At 43.2% G+C, this 18,268-nt stretch overlaps 1 pseudogene; it reads right to left on the minus strand.

The window, feature by feature from the left end:
- Positions 1-397: 397 nt before the first annotated feature.
- On the minus strand, positions 398-17,595 carry LOC129816015 (acidic mammalian chitinase-like; annotated as a pseudogene).
- Between the last annotated feature and the right edge of the window lie 673 nt (positions 17,596-18,268).

Raw genomic sequence — 18,268 nt, forward strand, 5'->3', positions numbered from 1 at the left:
TTTTTTTATTAAAGTTGAGGTGCAGAGTTGCTAATATTGATCACATACTGAGTAGTTATGTGGGATGCAAGGTGATTTGTAGATCAGTGATTCTGCACAGTTCAAGGGCAATGTAGTTGACCTCAAAGGAAGTGACAGACAGCAGGATGCTTATTGGGTTAGACATTACATGGTGCTGATGTTAGAATGGGCCATGACAACTGGCCCTAACAACACAGCCTTTAGACCCAGCTCCTTCATGACATACTTAGGGGTCGGAATTATTTAATGAAGCTGATGAAATGACCTGGGAGAGATGAGATGGGGTTGATATCATTTCAACTACTATTTGAACCCAGATCTGGTTGAGAAAGTGATGGAGAGGGTTATGAATGTAACAGAGTAGTTTGCTACTCCATTACCCTCTAGTCATATATTTCCCCTCACAGATACAAACACAGATCTTGTTATGGAAGCTCTTGATGTTATCGTATCTGACCGACACGTTCTGCTTGTTGTAGGGCACCACCTGGGTAGAGTCCCAGACCTCGATCTCTCCCTGCTTCAGGAAGGTGCAGATCTAAAGACACACTTACGTTAGGGTTGGAAGTTTACATCATCTTCAAAGGGAAGCCTGCTTCAGGAAGCTACAGATGTAATCTCACACACACACACACTGTGTTTGAGTCCAAAATGGCACCCTGTTCCCCATATAGTACACTACCTTTGACCAGAGCACACAAGTAGGGCACTGTGTAAGGAATAGGGTGTCATTTCACACCTACTGTGTCCTGTGTCAGTTACTTCGTAGTAGGCCAAGAAGCCAGCCTGTCTGGTGAAGAGTCCGGCAGGGCCAAGGCCAATGGTGGGATCACTCACAGCAGTGTTAGAGCCACTGGCCAGCTGAAAGGTGTGGCAAATCCAGCCAGGAGCTTCTCGGCAGGGGCACTGTTGCTTTTCCAGTACTTCATAGCATAGTCCTTAGAACACACAGTATCTGGTACTGAGAACACTAAAGAGCGAAGGTTGGAAAAATAAAGATGTTACTCACGCTCAACTGGAACCTAGACAGGCAGGAAGAGACTGATTTGATAAGCAGGGGAAGAGATGGGTAGAGAGAAATATGAGGGGGAGATAGAGGGAAGTAGAGTGAAAGTGTCTCTCCACATTGTAGTAGATATGGTTTCCCTGACCAGCCGGTCCTTGGTAGAGGGCTGTTTTCTCCAGTGTTAAATTCCCAAGATCCATGGAAGTCATAGGTCATCACATTCAGAAGGCCAACAGCCTGAGTGTTAGGTAGAGAGATACAAATATATATTTAGTGGCTTGAATAAACAAACCATTTCCAATATGCAAGGTATTATTTGATAGATCATGAATGTTTTTGTGCACACATTTTGCATGAGAATTGATATCATTGAGGCTCAGTGTGAATGTACTGATCGTCCAATCTTGGGGATCTGGTATGCAGTGTCAATGGTCCTCTTTCCGGACACAGCTGCAGTCAGAATCAGACGAGGACGGTTGGTCATCTTTTCCTCAACCTCGAAGGCAGCCATCAGCTCCTAGAGGGAGACAGTACACAGATGGGTGTGTGATGACTAGCCTGTTCGGGTCAGGTTACTGTGGACCACACTCCTACAAGAGACATCTCACACCCGCCAGAGGGGGAGAGATCGAGATGTATGGAGGTGGGGAGTTTTGACACCTCACGCCCATTGTAAATCTTAAGGCAGCAGACAAAATTCATTTGTCCTCTCACTGTGAAGGAATGGAATGTATGATGGGCCTATGGCCTACCTCAGGACAGTAACATGCAATAAATGGACTTTGGGACAATATGTTTTGCCAGCCAAAATGGTAGTAATGACGATAGATGGAATATGAAAATGAATGTCGTTTATGTTATGTTATTAAAAGTTAAACAACGACATAATGAAAACATTGTAACTTGAAGAGTTTTCACAATATGTACCTGATATTTGCATAATGTACGTTGTGTGGAAAATGTCCAGATCAAAGAGAATGTTTTTGTAAAGATGAAATGTGAAGTTGTCTAAATTGGATCTGAGTAAAATCCAGACCTTGCCTCGTAACTAGTTACGCCAAGAGAACTTGACCTAAAGGCGGAAACACCCATTTCTGACCCGAGGGTGACCACGAACTGCAGCCAAAGTTCAATTAGTTGTAACTCCAAAATGCAACACGAGGTTGAAGAAGGCAAAGAAACCGTTTAACAATCTATGCTACGGATAAGTAGCTGTGTAACAGGTTGAATTCAAGCAGGACCACCCGGTTATTCTCTCCAAGCAATCGTGTGTCTACACTGCTTTCATTCCCATGCTGGAACCACCTATATGGCTGATTAGCCGTCCTCAGAAGACCCCTCTTTCAGAACAAGTGCGAGGAAACAGACCACTAAGAGAAAGGACACTGACATCGTGAGGACAATCAGAGAGTTACACCCGGTAACCGAAGAAGTGCCGTCATCAGAGGAGAAGACGAACCCGGTCCATGAAGAGACACCCCAATGGAGCCTTTCGACACGTAATTACATCATTATATTCTGACCCATTAGAGCGGCAGTTCGTGTCAAGGTTAGTGTTAAACTAAGCATAGTTTACAAATGTAATCAAGTGTGCTTTTCTCTTGTACTCTCTCCCTCTTTCTCTCTCTTTTGAAATCCCCATTTTGTGTAACGTGTCATATTGTGTTGGTCCACTAGGGACCTGTTTCAGTGTACTAAGTTCTATTCAATAGCCTAGACTGTGTGTTTGTGTATGTATATCTTATATTATCATTTTAGCTTGTTCGTAAATAAAAACTCAACTCAATTGGTGTTGTACGGACTTATTTAGTGTGACTCGGGTTTGTGCAGATTCCCGGATTATGCAACGTTCAGAATGAGACTAGAGGAAATTAATTAATTAGCGACTGTTGTAAAATCGATATTGTGACATTCTTTGAGTTAATTTGGGAAATAGAAACGTAATAAAGCCAAACTTTCCCATGGTGCCCCTGGTTACTGAATTAATAATTACCTGATTCATTTAATCACATAATTATAAACAGTTAATCATTTGATGAACAGCAGTCATCACATTAATCAATCCAACATTACAACAGGTGTGTGTGTTCATTCATGTTTGTTCATTCATGTGTGTGTGTGTATGTGTGTGTGTGAGTCTGACCTGCACCAAGATGGTGAATCTGTACTTGTCTGCGGGCCTTTGGAACTCCCAGTCAAAGTCCAGGCCATCAAACTGATACTGCTTCAGAAACTTAATCGCACCGTTGATGAACTTCTGGTGGTTGGCTGTACTGGACACTATCTCTGTGAACCTTGGGACACACACTGCTCAGACACTGTGTGTGCGTGCATGCGTCTGATTCGGGCACGTACACACACATACTTAAACCAGGACTAAGCCTAACTCTTATATTTGCTTACAAGAACAGCAACCTAAAGACCTTGCTGGCAATTGGAGGGAACTTTGGCACTCGGCCGCAAGTGGACGTCCGTCCGTCCGTCCGTCCACTTGCGGCCGAGTGCCAAAGTTCCCTCCAATTGCCAGCAAGGTCTTTAGGTTGCTGTTCTTGTAAGCAAATACAAGAGTTAGGCTTAGTCCTGGTTTAGGTATGTGTGTGTACGTGCCTGAATGAGAATGTGCGTACCTGCTTTAGTGTGTGTATGTGCGTGCGTGTGTGCCTGCGTGCAAGAGTGTGTGTTTGTCTGTGTGTTTGTGCATGTGTGTCTCTCTCACTGGTTCTTGAGGGCCAAGAACTATTCCGAAGAGTATCTCATCGTTCCATTCGGAGGTCTTGATCTCGTTGTTGGCCATGCAGATGAAGGTATAGATCAGATGGTCACAGAGGAAGGGGTCCAAGTCAGCGATCAAATACTTGCCTGCTCCTGGACGGTACTGGCCCCAGTTTGTGAAATAACAGGACAGGATGTAGGAGGATCCTATGGAAGGGTATTAGTAATGGTAGAGTTGGGAGTCAGGCAGTTTCAGAGTCAGGGTTGACAGACTCTGTAAGTCACATTATTGTTTTCTGATTTGCTACATGTAAATCTCAAATGTACGTAAAATGGCCTCCCAGCAGCCTAAGGTGCAGAGTTACGTAACCGGGTGGAAGCCACTTGTTGATGGCTATTTAACAGTCTGATGGCCTTGAGATAGAATCTGTTTTCAGTCTCTCGGTCCCAGCTTTGATGCAACCTGTACTTAAGTCATTTTTTTGAGTATCTGTACATTACTTTACTATTTATATTTTTGACAACTTTTACTTTTACCTCACTACATTCCTGAAGGAAAGAATGTACTTTTTACTCATACATTTTCCCTAACACCGTGAAGTACTTGTTTCATGTTGAATGCTTAGCAGGACACAAAAATGGTAAAATTCACGCACTTATCAAAAAAATATCACTGTTCATCCCTACTACCTCTGCACTGGCTGACTTTGTCTGTAAATTATGTCTGAGTTTTGGAGTGTGCCCCTGGCTATCCATAAATTCAAAACCCAAGAAAATGTTGCCGTCTGGTTTTCTTAATGTAAGGAATTTAAAATAATTTATACCTTTGACACTTGTTTATATTTTAGCATTTACATTTACTTTTGATACTTAAGTATATTTAAAACCAAATACTTTTAGAATTTTACTTAAGTAGTATTTTACTGGGTGACTTTAATTTTTACTTGAGACATTTTCTATTGAGGTATTTTTACTTTTACTCAAGTATGAGAATTTGGTACTTTTTCCACCACTGCTTGTAATGACCTCGCCTTCTGGATGATAGCGGGGTGAACAGGCAGTGGCTCGGGTGGTTATTGTCCTTGATTATCTTTTTAGCCTTCCTGTGACATCGTGTGCTGTAAGGTGTCTAGGAGGGCAGATAGTTTGCGTTGGGCAAACTGCACCACCCTCTGGAGAACCTTGCGGTTGCGGGCGGTGGAGTTGCTGTACCAGGCGTTGATACAGCCCGACTCTCAATTGTGCATCTGTAAAAGTTTGTGAGGGTTTTAGGTGCCAAGCCAAATTTCTTCCGCCTCCTGAGTTTGAAGAGGCACTGTTGCGCCTTCTTCACCACACTGTCTGTGTGAGTGGATCATTTCAGATGGTCAGTGATGTGTACGCTGAGGAACTTGAAGCTTTCCACCTGCTCCACTGCGTTCCCGTCGATGTGGATAGGGGCGTGCTCCCTCTGCTGTTTCCTGAAGACCACAATCATCTCCTTAGTTGTCAACATTGAGTGAGAGGTTATTTTCCTGGCACCACACTCCCAGAGCCCTTACCTCCTTTCTGTAGGCTGTCTTGTCATTGTTGGTAATTAGGCCTACTACTGTTGTGTCATCTGCAAACCTGATGATTGAGTTGGAGACGTGCGTGGCCATGCAGTCATGAGTGGAGCCCTTGTGTTGAGGATGAGCGAAGTGGAGGTGTTGTTTCCTACCTTCACCACCTGAGGGCGACTCGTCAGGAAGTCCAGGACCCAGTTGCACAGGGCGGGGTTCAGACGAGCTTAATGATGAGTTTGGAGGGTTTGGTTTTGAATGCTGAGCTGTAGTCAATGAACAGCGTTCTTACATAGGTATTCCTCTTGTCCAGATGGGATAGGGCAGTGTGCAGTGCAATGGCATTCTAGTTTGCTCAGTTTTTTTTCCAATGTGTCAAGTAATATACATATTTATTTTTTTCATGATTTGGTTGGGTGTAATTGTGTTGTTGTCCTGGGGCTCTGTGGGGTCTGTTTGTGTTTGTGAACAGAGCCCCAGGACCAGCTTGCTTAGGGGGCTCTTCTACAGGTTAATTTCTCTGTAGGTGAAGGCTTTGTTATGGAAGTTTTGGGAATTGCTTCCTTTTAGGTGGTTGTAGAATTTAACGGCTCTTTTCTGGATTTTGATAATTAGCTGGTATCGGCCTAATTCTGCTCTTCATGCATTATTGATTGTTTTACATTGTACGCAGTGGATATTTTTGCAGAATTCTGCATGCAGAGTCTCAATTTGGTGTTTATCCCATTTTGTGAATTCTTGGTTGGTGAGCGGACCCCAGTATTTTTTGCCAGATCCTAATTTGTATGTCGAATTTGATGTTCCTTTTGATGGCGTAGAAGGCCCTTCTTGCCCTGTGTCAAGAGAATTTTCAATCCCAATGATAATAACTAACAATTATTAAAGCTTTGACTATTTCCTGAGGTTTGTAAGACCCTGGGTTTAATAAAAATTAGGCAAAGACTCAGCTTATGCAAAAGGTCCGTACAATTTATTCAGAGAACGTTCTGAAGTACGTAATACAAAGACTTCCATTTTATAACTCACTCCCTATTTACGCACATGCCTTCACACAAACAGTAGATATCCTACGCACATACATACACATGAACAGTAGATGAGTTGTATCTTTTCCCCATAGTTCTCACCACTGTTTATCACTACCAAGCCGACAGTTCCATTCCCCCGAGTTTAGAGGAACCTTGAAAGGACTTGTAAGGACTCCCTGTTCTATCATAAGTTTCTCAGAGTTCTAGCCAGGTCGGGTCAAACACAGTTGAATTGTCCTCGGTATTTTCATAGACACACACACACACACACCTTTCTCTCCCTCACATGTCTCTACCGAACGTTATTGGACTTATGTTTAGTACTTTAATCATTCATTATACATGCTACATAAATTAATAATCACTAATAGTTACATTTCAGGGTGGAATACTTTAATCATTACCTTTAACTATATAATTCCCTTATCACCTTGTCTCTCAGATCGTTCACAGCTTTGTGTTTAGGTCGAGGTATGTATCGTTTTTGTGTGCTCTATGGCAACGGTGTCTAGATGGATTTTGAATTCGTGGTCCTGGCAACTGGACCTTTTTTTGGAATTCAGAACTGCAAAAATAATGAACTAATGTGCCATTGTTCTACTACTCCTTCCCCTCAGACATGAAAATACACACTGTGGCAGCCCAAGGGGTTTGATCTAAATGTTTACACAGTGTGACACCTCAGTGTGACACCTCAGTTTCAAGGGTGTTTATTTAAAACAATAAAGAAAAATTCAATAAACTGGTCTCCCCCAGGAGACCTCTTCCGGGTTACCGTCTTCTGGGCTCCACAGAATGCTGTCTCCTCTGGGAACCCCTTGCTTCTAGCAGACCGTGAGGTCGTCTATCTGGTAGCATCCTCTCACTACCTCAAATATAATCAAATAAATACAAAAATGTCACATGCGCCAAATACAACAGGTGAAGAACTTACCGTGAAATGCTTACTTACAAGCCCTTAACCAACAATGCAGTTCAAGAAATAGAGTCAAGAAAATATTTACTAAATAAACTAAAGTTAAAAAAAATCTAATAACAGGTTAGTCGAGGTAATTTGTAAAGTGACTATGCATATATAATAAACAGCGAGTAGCAAATATGTAAAACAAAGCGGGGGGGTCAATGTTAATAGTCCGGGTGGCCAATTGATTAATTGTTCAGCTGTCTTATGGCTTGGGGGTAGAAGCTGTTAAGGAGCCTTTTGGTCCTAGACTTGTAGCTCCGGTACCGCTTGCCGTGCGGTAGCAGAGATAAGTTAATGAACTTTCCCGTGAGCTGCCCTATTGGCAGCTTTATTGGCCCTGTACGATGGTGAGCAATCAGCCCCTTGATTAGTCACCAGCCCCAATTCGTCCTGGCCGGAGGACACGTCGAGACCTGGCACGTCCAACAGAGGGAGCCCCCACCAGTCTGCGGTACGCCGCAACTCTTAGAAAGAAAGGTGCTATCTAGAATCTACATGGGTTCTTCGGCTGTCCCCATATATTAACCCTTTGAAGAACCCTTTTTGGTTCTAGGTAGCACCCTTTTGAGGTCCATGTAGAACCCTTTATACAGAGGCTTCTACATGGAACCCAAAATAGTTATACTGGAACCAAAAAGGTTTGTCCTATGGGGACAGCCAAAGAACCCTTTTAGAACCCTTTTTTCTAAGAGTGTAGGCTGGTCATGGGGCTGGCAACCCCAGTCCTTAGAAACAGACTTTGACCACAGCAGCATTGACAAAATGCATAGCTAGAGGACATTTGCCAGTGGCCTATTCCCTCCCCAGGGAGCCAGCGCCTTAGTATAGAGCCTTGTATGTTTGAATGTCGGGGATTGTAATTACAATTAAAATATAAATAAAATGTTAGCTTTGGTACAGTTAGTTATAAGCTAAATAAGCCAGAAAGTGCTTCTACTTACCAATGCCAATGAGTAGTTTGCCCATGGTTGCTCTGTACTTTGCTCCATGGGCTGCTGAACCCTTTTATACTCTCAGCGACTTCTCCTATCTCTCTCATAACTCAATGGCTTTTCCATTATGCAACAAAACTCAATAAGCCTCATTCACCTGTTTGAACAAGGGTTTCTGCTGCCTTCACTAAAACTCTGATAAACCAGCAGCATACCACCCTGCATATCACTACTGGCTTGCTTCTGAAGCTAAGCAGGGCTGGTCCTGGTCAGGCCCTGGATGGGAGACCAGATGCTGCTGGAAGTGGTGTTGGAGGGCCAGTAGGAGGCACTCTTTCCTCTGGTCTAAAAAATATCCCAATGCCCCAGGGCAGTGATTGGGGACACTGCCCTGTGTAGGGTGCCGTCTTTCGGATGGGACGTTAAACGGGTGTCCTGACTCTCTGAGGTCATTAAAGATCCCATGGCACTTATCGTAAGAGTAGGGGTGTTAACCCCGGTGTCCTGGCTAAATTCCCAATCTGGCCCTCAAACCATCATGGTCACCTAATAATCCCCAGTTTACAATTGGCTCATTCATCACCCTCCTCTCCCCTGTAACTATTCCCCAGGTCGTTGCTGCAAATGAGAACGTGTTCTCAGTCAACTTACCTAGTAAAATAACGGTAAAAAAAATAAAAAAATAAATAAAAATAAACTTCATACATCCTTGTTTTAAGATATGATTAGCTGACAATTAAAATGTAAGTCTGTTTTCAGTTGTAATAATTTGCAGAAAAGTACAACCATAGGGACGGGGATCATTAATAACCCCTTAGCCTCTTCAGTACACCCTATCCCCTACGACTAGCCCTTGCACCTTAGCTAGCCCCTTTCTCCTACCACCAAACCCCCTATATACTTATACAAATTTACCTTGAAATGGGATAGATGTAAATGATATGGTGAACATTCCACCAAGTCCAGATCAAGGTTGAGCTCAGCCCGTATACCTATCTTATGTTTCAGTTCTACTTGCAGTGGGCTGGAGGTTGGGGTAGGGAAGTGCCTCTGGGATAGGGGTATGAGGAGTGACTAAAGGGTAAGGGGCAAGGGGTCGATTTAAAAATGAACGTCAGGCTTAAGACAGACCTGTGTAACCTCATGATCTGCCTGGCAAAAATGTTGGTACTTGCCAAATAGTTAGGTTGGTTTATCTGGCTGTAGTGTAATTGTAATAATGTATTACAATGCAGCCATATATAAAGTGCAAAATAACAGATATCTCTAGCTTAAATTGACACATTTTGATGGGGATTTTGTTATTATGTTAAATAGGTTGACGCACCAGTGTGTCAATCGACTATAGGGGGTTAAACGAGAAGTAGCTGCTCTGGAAACAAGAAATCCCGGTCTCCCTTATATGGTTTAGAGAAGCCGGATATGTTCAGGGAATCCTGATTTTTTAAAACCATCTTTCAGGGAATACCTTGCTGGCTAGGGATAGAAGCTATTGCCTTTTCCCATTTGTGCGGCTCATTTCCACCCCTGACCATAGCTATCTAGAAAGGTTTTTCGTAAACTATCTAGAAAACATAGGCTAATAAGCAAGCCTTTAAGCCTGTAAGCTATAGCTAATAAGAAAGCTAACTAAGCTAGCAAGTGAATATGCTTCATCATATTAATCTAGCTAGCTAAAGAGTTGTAATTTTATCCACAGTAAGCTGTATAATGGTATAGCTAATACACCCAGCTATCGAGATGGATAATGTGTGATTAAATGATCCTAAACTGCCTCTCAGTAGCTGTCATTGCCGGTGGAATGTATTCATGGATGCCAATGGAAGCCAGGCTTCCGCAAATTATTTTACCCACACTACTGATCACTACAAGTTATCTTGTTCCCTCTTCTGTTTACCTGGCTATGCAAATGAGATGACATCATCAGTCTAGGTAGGGTGAATGAGGAAAGAGATGTGAAATTTGTGAACATTTGATATCTTTCTGCTGAATAGGATGGTTTACTACAGTTTAGTCGTTGATGTCATATCACGACACATGGAGAAAAAATATGTTATGTAGTTAAAACTGGCTTTTTAATGTCGGTAGCACCATATGATATTAGTGTTTTTCAAATGCGCGTACAAAAGTATTTAAAAGAAAATTATTCCTTCCTATCTGTCACACCCTGATCTGTTTCACCTGTCTTGTGATGGTCTCAAACCCCCAACCAGGTGTCTCCCATTACCTCATGTGCACTTATACCTGTGTTTCCTGTTTGTCTGTTGCCAGTTCGTCTAGTCCCATCAAGTCCTACCAGCGTGTTCCCGTGGTTCCTGTGCTCTAGTTTTTGTTTTTCTTAGTCTTCCTAGTATTGACCTTTTTGCCTGTCCTCCTAACCTTGATCCTGCCTGCCGTCCTGTACCTGCCTGACTGATTTGGATTACGACCCTTTGCCTGCACCTACTGATTGCCTGCTGTCCTGTACCTGCCTGACTCTGATTTGGATTACGACCCTTTGCCTGCACCTACTGATTGCCTGCCGTCCTGTACCTGCCCGACTCTGATTTGGATTACGACCCTTTGCCTGCACCTACTGATTGCCTGCCGTCCTGTACCTGCCCGACTCTGATTTGGATTACGACCCTTTGCCTGCACCTACTGATTGCCTGCCGTCCTGTACCTGCCTGACTCTGATTTGGATTACGACCCTTTGCCTGCACCTACTGATTGCCTGCCGTCCTGTACCTGCCTGACTCTGATTTGGATTACGACCCTTTGCCTGCCTTGACTTACCTTTTGCCTGCCCCTTGTACTGTAATAAACTATGAGACCCCTGTGTCTGCATCTGTGTCTTAGCCTGAGTCCTGATCATCTCAATATTTGGACAATATTTAATTATGTAATCACATAGTTAAATATGTGCAGTTTTCTTAGGGGTTACAACAATTTCACAACACTTTTTCTGTTGAAATTCAACCTCGGACGGTTCCACCACAATACATTTTTACAGTTTGACATGCCATAAATGTAAAAATGTATCATTCCTTGTGATAAATTGATGCAGTGCCAAACAGAATGTACATGTAGAAATGTACTGTAAGAAGATTCTTTGTATTTATAGTTTTTTTTATATAAAATATTATCATTGGACACAAATAACAGGCCATATCAATTGCCCACAAATGTATAGCCACACCAAGTCAAAGCTCTATAATGGAAGGTCACAATGTTGAAGATGATAGAAGTAAGGAAGTAACCCAAAGTTACTAAGTTAGCCAACTTAATTCTCTGCATATCTGCAATATTGTAACAAATCATAGCAATTAGACTGTTCCCATTGACTAGATCTTTCCATATATTGTACATGATATGACACTGCTGGTGTGATTAAACATTTTATGCAGTAGTCTAGTATTTACTGTTTGCCGGAAACAGTGAACACAATAGCACACATTTCTCTGATGACATTCTGTGAACAAAACACTTCACAGTGAATTTTGCATTCACTGATAACATTTGTATTTAAAGTTTTGCAAAATGTGGTCTAAGATATGCAAGTCAGGTACAAAGAAAGTAAAATAATCAGAAGTACTGTAAAAGTACTGTAAATGTATTTGAGCATTTGCCCATTGCTGTTCTGCCATAGATACGTTTCAGCACAGATCCAGAAATTGCTTTTATACTATTGAAAAAAAACTGTAAGCCTCTCCTGAGCTCATTGTGTTGAGAATTTAGTTGCGATGGAAGTTCGGGCTATATACTTTAAATGTACACTGCTCAAAAAAAGAAAGGGAACACTTAAACAACACAATGTAACTCCAAGTCAATCACACTTCTGTGAAATCAAACTGTCCAATTAGGAAGCAACACTGATTGACAATAAATTTCACATGCTGTTGTGCAAATGGAATAGACAAAAGGTGGACATTATAGGCAATTAGCAAGACACCCCCAAAAAATGAGTGATTCTGCAGGTGGTGACCACAGACAACTTCTCAGTTCCTATGCTTCCTGGCTGATGTTTTGGTCACTTTTGAATGCTGGCGGTGCTCTCACTCTAGTGGTAGCATGAGACGGAGTCTACAACCCACACAAGTGGCTCAGGTAGTGCTGTTCATCCAGGATGGCACATCAATGCGAGCTGTGGCAAAAAGGTTTGCTGTGTCTGTCAGCGTAGTGTCCAGAGCATGGAGGCGCTACCAGGAGACAGGCCAGTACATCAGGAGACGTGGAGGAGGCCGTAGGAGGGCAACAATTACCCTATTTATCAATTACCCTATTTATCATCCAGTACATCAAATCTACTGATATCTGTTTTTAGGCCTGTGTAAGACAGGCAATTAGTGGTGTTTCCTACATCCACATTCCCTGAGTTGCAAATACAAACAGAGGGAGTTATTGTGGGTTTTAATCCTGTCAACACAACATCTCCTTTATCATTTAGGGGCTTTACACTACCAGTCAGATACTCTCCCCATTGTACTTTTGGAGGTCCTTTGCATTTAATCAGCTGGGAATTGTTACCTGGTTGTACTCTAGGAACCTTTTTCCACCTTGGCTATTTAGTCTCAATGGGCCCACCCTCCTTAAATTCTTTAGCTGCATCTGAACTATTACCTATTGGATAAACCACATTCCCATGCTGCTTCTTTCCCCCTCGTGACCAACATCAGAATAGTAAAATCGCTGTTTCTTTGTCAAACCCTGGTTTTGTTCCTTTGCATAAAATGGAGTAATCCACCTCCAAAATCATTCTTTCCAATTGGTACTGCCTAGGTTCCCCACAGAAAGGCTGTGGAGGTCGGTTTCTGGAAAATCATTACCCGTGTGCCAGATGTGTTCCCCTTCCCCTGTAATCCTTTGTCTGTCACTGCTTTCACCCATTTACTATTCTCCGCATCCGCATCCCCGTCCACAAACGGAACCAGTAGGATTTGGAAAGCAATAATTACCCTGCATGTGTGTTTCCATGGTTGCGATGTTCTTGTTTCACAACCATAGTGTGTGTGTATGATGGTGTCCTCGACATCTGGTGACTCTTCAGGTTCTGTGGCTGAACCCTCTGTTGGTTCTTCTGGCCTTTGGTCTCGGCCCTTCTTCATCCTTCAGATGTTCTTGGGGCCCTGCTCTCCCTCCCTCCAGTCGCTCATCCATGGCTTCCACTCTGGGAGATGCTTGCAGTGGGAGAGATGATGCCAGCCGGACCTCTCCGCTACCCGCAGGGCTGTTAGTGTTACCATTGTTACCTGGAACGGACCCATCCATTGTGGTTGGTTCCATTTTCGCTTGTGGACTCTAAGTTTCACCCAGTCTCCAACGTTTATGGGTAGCTCGTCAGGGTCTTCAGCTGGGATTGGTTCTGCTGCTTTCCTAGTGTGAGAGTGGGGAAAACTTACAACAGAAGTTAGTTCCTTCATGTACTCAAGATGGTCACACTATATCTCAGTTATGTCTATCTGTTGGTCAGTCATAGGTCTCACCCCTGGGGTGTTCATTGGTCGTCTTGTTAACATTTCATAAGGTGTACACCCAATACTTTTGTTCAGGCTGCTGCGCATTTTCATGAGGACAAGAGGTAATCCCTCTACCCATGTCATTCCTGTGGAATGGCATAGTTTGGTAAGGGAGCCTTTCAGGGTCTGATTAGCCCTCTCAGTAACTCCCGTTACTCCGCGGTTGATAGATGGACAAACTTCTGGTCAACACCCATCATTTTGGCCATTTGGGTAACCACATCTCCTATGAGATGGGTCCCATTGCCTGCAGACAAAACTCAGGCACTCCGAACCTGAGTATAATTTCCCTAACTAGCAATTTTGCAACTGTTCGCGCAACGCAGTTGGCGGTGGGATTGTTCCACCCACCTGGTAAACCTGTCAATTATCACCAGGCAGTATCTCTTTCTTTCTTTTCGCTCTACCATGTCTATGAAATCCATAGCTAGGTGGACAAAAGGTCATTTTGGAGTGGGAACTTCCCTGGTTGCAGTGGAGTTCCCTTGTCTATGTTATATAACAAACATGTCACGCAATGATAAATGCAATGATAACTGTTTTACGTGCTGATTACATTTTTGGCAAAACCATTGGGTGGTTTTTCACCTCCTACTAAATATCCCCCTTTGACGAATGGCTCACTCCATGAGCCAATCGGCAAATATTAAAGGTCATGGTTGATGATAAACAGGGCATGCCAGACAAAAGAGGTATCCATAATCCAGACCTTGGACAGAGAGCACACCCTCTCTCCCTCCACACCTGGTGATTGAGAATATCAGCCTGCTGCTGTTTCTCAAGATCAGTCGTTTAAAATGACACAAACGACTAAAAATAGAATGCATGTGTGTGACAACAGGAAACAGACAATTTGGCCGCCTCATCAGCTATGCTGTTACCAATTCTAGCATAATCACACCAACCCATGTGTGCCTCAAACTTAACGATAGCCAATGTGTTAGGTTTCACATAGCTTCAATCAACGGTTCAACATAAGGTCTGCTTTTAATAGGTGTGCCTGTGGTATTAGTAAACTCTCTTACTCTCCAAATCCCACACCATGACAAACAAACCCCAATAGCATATGTTGAGTCTGAGTAGACAGTAAGGGCCTTCCCTTCCCCCAATTCACAAGCTGTGTTCAGAGCTAATAAATTTGTCTATTGCGTTGATAAATGGTCTGGTAGGGGCCGTATAACCTCAATATCACCTTCCACATCTACTACAGCAAATCCTACATGTTTCTTCCCTGGGCTTTGATCTATATAGGCAGAACCATCAACGAACAGCACCATGTCAGAGACAAGCAGAGGTTATTCAAACAAGTTTTTGTCCAGTACACATTCCTGGGCTGTCCCAATGTTATCATTACTGATGATTTGCTCAGAGAAGCCCAAACAACTTGTCCAGGTTTTCCTAAACAGAAACAGTGAACTCCAGTGTCTATTAGAAATGGTAGGTCATGTCTATTAACATTAAGAGTAACCATTAGCTCTTAATTTTCATAATTGAATTCATACTGGGGACACTGGAGCAGGGGAGTCGGGCAACTTCATTTTTGATTCTGAGGGAAACAAGAACTGTTGGTATTCTGATTTCCCATTGGCCATGGCTGTCCTTTGTCATTAACTTGTCCTCCTTGTACATGCGACATAGGTGGCCCCTGGGGAGCATTTTCAGCTCCTGGAGAGTGTCACGGCTCCTCCTCTGCCTTGCAGGGGCGGTTCCTCCTGTCGTTAGTGATTGGAGCCACCTGGGCTCAGGGTATTTAAACTTGCTTCACTAATCACTTCTCTCTCTGCTCCTCCAGGTATGATCCTGTTTTGTTTGTTCCTTTGTAGTTGTACATAGTTTTCACTCAGTCATATTCACACACACAGATTCACGCATCCATGCACTTTACATACACCTTACATTATAATACTTTCACACCTCATTCCTTTTCTTAGTTTGAAGTTAATAGTTTTGGTTTATAATAAAGAACATTTTTAATTGGCCTATACCTGTTGTTCGTGTCCCCTCATTTTTGTCACAGGCTATGAGCCGGCTTGTAACAAGAGTGGTACTGTGGCTGAGGAGCATATTGTTGCCATGGTGGGTAGTACACTCCAGAATGTGCATTAGCAAAGTTTCCTCTGCCAGGCCCAAAGTTTCCTCTGCCCTTGCTGTAACCACTTCCTTTCCATGTCCCCTGCACTGCAAACTCATATACCCCAACTGGCCACATGTCCAGCATTGAGTGTTTTTCCAGTCACAAGGGGCTCTGGCGGGCCCATATCCTCTTCCAGTCCATGGTTGGGGGTCACCATAAGGCTGCATGGGAAAAGGCAGGTACCAGGTGTGACTGTAGGGGGGCTACAGGCTGTGGTTGTGGTGGGCCTGTAGAAACAACTTGAGCAACCATCACATTGTGAGCAAACCCACCACTTCCTTTCTCGATCTGTGCAAGCTGGGCCTTCTTCAGTACAATGTCTAGTCCTCCTTTCCTCGATTTCTCATCATACTTTTGTTTCTTCCAGTTCCTGAACCAATGTCTGAGATACTCTTCTTTTTCTCCCCCATTCTTTCTGTCCCATCCTATTTCATCTTCAACCTTTTTTTCTGATGGGTTCAGGGAAATTCTTGGCAGTGTAATCATAGAACATGCATTCTCCAGTGTCATTCTGGTAATATCTTTCTTTGAGTTCCTCATTCCATATTGCTTTAAACTTTTCAAGCCATTCTACGTAATCTGTGTTTTCGCCGAGGGCCACATGGCTTAGTCTGGTCATATCTCTTACAGTGGGGTATTCATATCTTAGAGTCCTCCACAAGGGTGCTCGGACTTCACGCAATACTGTTTCAGGTGGAGCATCATCGATGCGGGCTCTCAACAACAGCGTCTCCAATTGCCCTGGTGTCATCATCCTCGCCAGCAGCGCCTTGAGGTCCCCCAGGCAAAGGTTTTCGTTATGCCCGTGTAAATGCTCAAAGTCTATATCCACCCATCCGCTCGTTCTGAGATCCTGGGCATGCCTTTCACTGCTGTTTCCAGGTCTCCAATACTCCAAGCCTTGTATTCCTGAGTCACCTGTCCCCCTGGACCCATACGATACACCAAGGGCAACATGGAAAATGTCTCTTCCTTTCTATCTCTCCATAAATCTCCCAGTTCTTCTTCTACCTCCCTCTGGTATCGTCTTACCATATCCTTGGCTTGTCTGACCTCGTCTTTTAGCTTCTGACTTTCGTCCACATCATCTGTGTCCATTGTCTCTTTAATCTTGTCATCAATTAGCATTTGTTGATCTTCCATCAACTTTCTCTTCTCTTTTGTAATGTATACAACTTATTATTTGCCAGTCTTGTTTCTTCTCTTTCTTTCTTCCCTTTCTCTCTGGTCTCTGAATAGGTCACCCATGGATGGTAACACTTTGTACTTTACTTTTACTTATTTAGTAGTTTGTTTGTTTTCTACAGGCGGCCAAGTGTCTATGGTCTTCCAGTCTGTTCCTTTCTGTGGAGTGAGGTGACGAGGGAATCTCCCTCCAGGAATTGTGCCTCCTTTTTTCATCCAATTCTATTGTTCTCATACCACTTGTTGCTGCTGTTGTGTCATCCACCTCCTTCAACAGAGTCCACTTGAGGATAATTGTGGTTGCTTCTCCATTTTCTTCTGTCAGTGGTATGAGAGGGTAAATCTGTGTATAGTCACCCAGGGATCCTCTGGGTCGATTGTCATATGGCGGCGGGGCTGTGGGGAGTACTCCTGTTCTGCCTCTGTCCTGACCCAGTTCTTTCTTCCCACACTCTATTCTCTCCAGCTTTAGTTTTGTCACAGTAGCCTTGTTCACGAAGATCTGTCCTTCCAGCATCATTCCTATCACAGTTTCTGATACAAGGGTACTCTTCTTCATCCCCTTCCTTTTGTCCATTGTTCTTGTCTGAATGATCTCCTTGACTAAATCCAACCTAGTCTTGTTGAATGAACCAGCCATTGGATATCTATTTTCTACTGTCATCTCTGTCCAGACATGCCATTTCTTAAAAATGAATGTAAATTCCACAGCAGGAAACTTATTTTGCATATATTCAACAGGCGTGACAGGCTTCATTGCTCCTATCTCCTCATTCTGTTTTAACTGTGCCATGGTGCTCCGGCTTTTTATTTAGATAGTCTGCGTGTAATGTGTTTTCCAATTTCTATAGGTATATCCTAAGTGGGTGTAATATGTAGGAATATGCCTATAGAGAATAACTTATATCTCTTTTCAGTGTGTGTTAAACAACAGTGGGTGATACTGAAATCCTAATTCTACTCTCACTTAATCCAGGCTATAGTAAATGGTTCTACTAAACTCAAATATATTTCACACGCGGGCCTCAGAGACAACCGCATGCTAGACTTCAATTCCTAATATTATATCTTAAGGGTGTAGAGCAGGGGTGTCAAACTCATTCCACGGAGGGCCTAGTGTCTGCAGGTTTTTGGTTTTTCCTTTCAATAAAGCCCTAGACAACCAGGTGTGGGGAGTTCCTAACTAATTAGTGATGTTAATTCATCAATCTAGTAAAAGGGAGGAGCGAAAACCCGCAGACACTCGGCCC

The sequence above is a fragment of the Salvelinus fontinalis genome, chromosome 18 (assembly GCF_029448725.1).
Source record: "Salvelinus fontinalis isolate EN_2023a chromosome 18, ASM2944872v1, whole genome shotgun sequence".
In the NCBI taxonomy this organism is placed as follows: Eukaryota; Metazoa; Chordata; class Actinopteri; order Salmoniformes; family Salmonidae; genus Salvelinus; species Salvelinus fontinalis.